Source organism: Pan troglodytes, chromosome 22 (genome assembly GCF_028858775.2).
Source record: "Pan troglodytes isolate AG18354 chromosome 22, NHGRI_mPanTro3-v2.0_pri, whole genome shotgun sequence".
Lineage (NCBI taxonomy): Eukaryota > Metazoa > Chordata > Mammalia > Primates > Hominidae > Pan > Pan troglodytes.
This window is the reverse complement of record NC_072420.2, coordinates 28,199,306-28,204,225: the sequence shown is the minus strand read 5'-3', so window position 1 is coordinate 28,204,225 and position 4,920 is coordinate 28,199,306. Positions and strand designations below refer to the sequence as shown.

At 38.3% G+C, this 4,920-nt stretch overlaps 1 pseudogene; it reads left to right on the top strand.

Annotated features, from left to right (window-relative positions):
- The first annotated feature begins 227 nt into the window (after positions 1-227).
- LOC744808 (large ribosomal subunit protein uL16-like) lies at positions 228-903 on the top strand (annotated as a pseudogene).
- The last annotated feature ends 4,017 nt before the right edge of the window (positions 904-4,920 follow it).

The window sequence follows — 4,920 nt, the reverse complement described above, 5'->3', positions numbered from 1 at the left end:
GCTTGCAGTGAGCCGAGATTGCGCCCCTGCATTCCAGCCTGGGCAACAGAGCCAAGACTCCGTCTCAAAAGAAAAAAAAAAAAGAAAAAAATATATATGCATATATATATATACATATACAATTCTATTTGTCAATTAAACATAAAAATAAAAATAAATTGAGGTAAAGTACATAAATCATTATATTAATAAGAATTCATGCTCTCTTTCCCTTGAGAGCACCACTGAAGATCCTGGTGTCGCCATGGGCCGCCGCCCCGCGGGTTGTTATCGGTATTGTAAGAACAAGCCGTACCCAAAGTCTCGCTTCTGCCAAGGTGTCCTTGATGTCAAGATTCGCATCTTTGACCTGGGGCGGAAGAAGGTAAAAGTGGATGAGTTTCCGCTTTATGGCCTCATGGTGTCAGATGAATTTGAGCAGCTGTCCTCTGAAGCCCTGGAGGCTGCCCGAATTTGTGCCAATAAGTACATGGTAAAAAGTTGTGGCAAAGATGGCTTCCATATCCGGGTGTGGCTCCACTCCTTCCCCGTCATCCGCATCAACAAGACATCGTCCTGTGCTGGGGCTGACAGGCTCAAATAGGCATGCGAGGTGCCTTTGGAAAGCCCCAGGGCACTGTGGCCGGGGTTTGCATTGGCCAAGTTATCATGTCGATCCTCACCAAGCTGCAGAACAAGGAGCATGTGATTGACGCCCTACGCAGGGCCAAGTTCAAGTTCCCTGGCCGCCAGAAGATCCACATCTCAAAGAAGTGGGGCTTCAACAAATTCAATGTGAATGAATTTGAAGACATGGTGGCTGAGAAGCAGCTCATCCCAGATGGCTGTGGGGTCGCCTACATCCCTAGTCATGGCCCTCTGGACAAGTGGCAGGCCCCGCACTCATGAGGGCTTCCACTGTGCTTCCCCCTCTTAATACTCACCAATAAATCCTACTTCCTGTCCATCTAAAAAATAAAACTAAATAAAAAATAGAATTCATGAAAATGTTTGTCCCTAGGCAACCTCAGTGCTTTAGATTGCTCTGAGATCCTACAGCTGAACACTAACTTGTTTAAACTTTATCTCATGCTGTATAGTATATGTCCTACTCACATTATAGACTAGGAGGCTCTGGCCTACACATCGAGCATCTAAGAGTGTTAGGTTACATTTAGTGTGGTGTTAACCCACGGGATCCCATGTTCTTCATCAATGTACTGCCATTTTGCTGAAGAGAAAGAATATGCAATCAATAAACTATGGACAACATCAAGCAATGAAAATATGCATGAGCCATTAAATACAGCACTTTCCTTAAAACTTAAAATGACCAGTGAATTGTGTTTGTCAAGAAAGGAAATTTTGATAAATGGAAAATTGACCTCATAACAATATCCCCAGTTATGTATGTATTTATTTATTTATTTTTGTATTTGATAAAGTTGCTGTGAACTCAAAACATTTTTGGGGACATTTCTTCCAGTACTTCCTTTTGTATCGAAAGAGGGAAAGAGAAAGAGAGAAAGAACATTTGAAAACTTCAGAAAGTGGAAACTGACAGCCACCTTTCTATAGAAAGGTAAAGGAATGAACCCTTTGGAAAGTTCATTCAGCATGGCAATGATGGATTAGTATGTTTTCATGTTATTAACATATTAGAGATGGCCTTACACTTCATAACTTAATATCTATATTATTCAGAGTCACCTTTCCTGCTACTTTTTCTCACTAACCAACAAATACACTATGCTTCATTTATTTATTTTAAATATTTTAAAGTATTTAAATGAATGCACTATGCTTTATTTGTTTAGATTGTATTTATTTTACTGTGTGGCTCACTACACAGATCCTCATGACCTGCAATCTCTGGTGCTAAGCTTACACTGTGTTTATTTTTTCTCCCAATCGACTTCTTTGTCCATGCAGTTTTCCTGTTATTATACGTTGGTAGTTTGAAAACTATCCAAGTCTTTTCCAAAGCCAGTTAATTGTCTTGTTTCAACACCAGAAATACATCTCGTGATGTGATCAGAATTTCACTATTATCAAAATATTCTTATCCGTGACAGAGAAAAATGGGACACCTTACAAAATCTCCAGTTCCTCTGTAATATGAGCTCTAATACACTGCTGCTTAATGTCTCTTTTACCCCACAAAGTTATTAATCTCCTTATAGGCAGCAAACTAACTTTCCTTTTACACCCAGGTTTTACCTGGCCCACAGTTTGTCAATTGCTTCTTTTTAAAAGATTTGAAAACTACCATATACTTTCTGAAATATACATTTTTGTAGCTTTTATTCTAAAATTACATTTGAAATATTAAACTGAAAAGGTACTTCTATTAAAATATTTCTCTAACTCCTTTTCTCTTTTGATACTTAACTTTGATTTTGTTGTTCATTTCATACATAAGTGTTTTGTCTTTCATAGAATACATATGTTATTGTACTTCTTAAATGACCCATTCACTACTGCCTTTAACAATTTGGAATGTTATATATTTATACATGTGAGTCATGACAATTATTATAGCTTACTATGTAAAATACACATAATCAAACTAAAGCTTTTCAAATAAAAATATAATTCTGATATTAGAACTCATTTCCGTCATATACTAAAACTTCTGGGAAAAGAAAAAGCTGAGTACATCATTATTCCAGCAAACTTACATTTTTTTCAAAGCTCTTTCTTAGAAGACATGCCAAAGATGTTTCGGATTAAAGCTTTATAAGCATTTATGAGGGCTGGGTCATTTTAGGGAAGCTTAAAAAGCAGTGAACTTCAGCATGTTTGCTGAACTTGGACAAGCCACTTAACCAATTTGGATATCCATTGGTAAATCCATTTGGATATCCTTGGTAAAATAAAGCTGGGACTTCTGGCCCTTTTTGAAATCTATTATTATAAAATAAATGAATAGATGCACTCAGTTATTAAAAGAAGGCCTTTTACTTTGATGAGTACTTAAATATATAGTATTAGTTTCAGTGGGAAATATGCCAATACCATTACTATCCTTCAACATTAACCAAAATAACAAATAATCATTGAATTATAAATATTTATAGAGAAAGTGAATGAAGTTTAATGCATTCTTAAAAGAAGGCATACTGCTACTTCAAGTAAAGTCTAATCTAAAATCCCACCCAAAGCAAACTACAAATATAACCATGACCTATTGAGTAATTCTAGAGAACTAGGAGCTCTATCATTTAACATTAATATAGGTTGAGAAAACAGAAAAGGGTAAATAAGTTTCTTTATCAAATTCCATTTGAAAAGTAATTTTAGTAGCTGTTAATTTTACTATTAAGTGCAAAAATTTCATAATACTTAAAATCAGCTCCATACATTTTGAAATATAATCACAATATCCCAGGTTTAGGAAAACAACCATTCACAATATCTTAGGACCACAGTTAAATACAAATATAAGCCATCTCATTGCCAAGCACTTTATTTTATACTTTATAGCATGTTTTCTTATCATGAAACAGTCAACATCTGTTGCCCAGGGGGCTCGGGCTCCACAGTCAGTACGTAAGAACATTATGCTAGATTTTTGTAGTAGCCATTAGGTTTTTGCACCTCCCATGCAAATTATATTTTCATTATTATAGTTCATGTTTAACTATCTATTGCCAGTTACATCAAATGCTTCATCAGCCTACTAACAAACCCAAACTACTGCATATGGTCATGCTATTTATCCCCTTAAAATTATGACATATTTTAAATTACCATAAATCTTGGCAACTAATTTGATGACAAATAAATCCCTAACTTAGTAAAAGTAATTGTTCCCCCACTGATAATCCCTGAGCACATTAAAAAGTAAACAAATTCTGATAAGAAGAAATACACAATAATCTTCTATGTATACACTATAGTAAATGAAATATTAATATTTTAGCTTCTGTTCTTTCTGTGGTTAAAAATAATGTTGAAGGAGTAACATCGGCAAGATAATGAAAAGGAAGTTTCCAGCACTCCTCACAGAAACATCAATTTAAACAACCATCCATGCATGAGAATACTTTGCCAAGAGCTAAGGAATCCATATGACAGATTACAACACCTGGGTAAAGTACAGAAATAAAGAAAGATGGATTGAAGATGGGAGTAAGGACAGTTTCACATTACTCACATCTCCTCTCCCCCAAGCCTGTTTCGCACAGCACAGTGCCAACAGTGATATCCTCCACAGAACGGAAGAAGAGTGAAGTTAACACATGACTTTACTGTGGTCTTTGCCACCATGCCCCTTCAGGGCCAGCTTTCAGACCCACCCCAGTGCCAGGCTAGCTCCTGCAGCCTCAGGATTCAGGCCAGCCCCTGTAGATGTTGGCCCCATACCTGCGTTCATAGACTCAGGCTCTGGGCCCATCCCAATGGACTTAGACTCCAGTCCTGTAACCATGAACACAGTTACTAGGTCCACCCCAGTGGACCCCAGCAACACACTAGACCCCATGTACCCAGGATCCAGGCTTATACCTGTAGGCCCGAGCTTCAGGCTTACCCCTGTGCACTGAGGCACTAGGCCCATCTACACAAACCCAAATTCCATGTCTGCCTACTCCTGGAGACCCAGGCCTCAGGCTGCACCTAGTGGACCCAAAAGCCAGGGCTACTCATCTGCTTATTGAGGTACCAGGCCAGCTGTTTCAAGGACTCCAGCAGCAAGTGTACACAGATATCCCAGAAACATCCTGCTCAGAATCTCTACATGGGCTGCTTGGTGAAGGACTCTCTTTGCTGAAGCCTGTCTGTAAAGACTAGAAGAGATGTGGCTGGGCATGGTGGTTCCTGCCTGCAATCCCAGCACTTTGGGAGTCTGAGGTGGGTGGATCACGCGGTCAGGAGATCGAGACCATCCTGGCTAACACGGTGAAACCTCGTCTCTACTAAAAATACAAAAAAAAAATT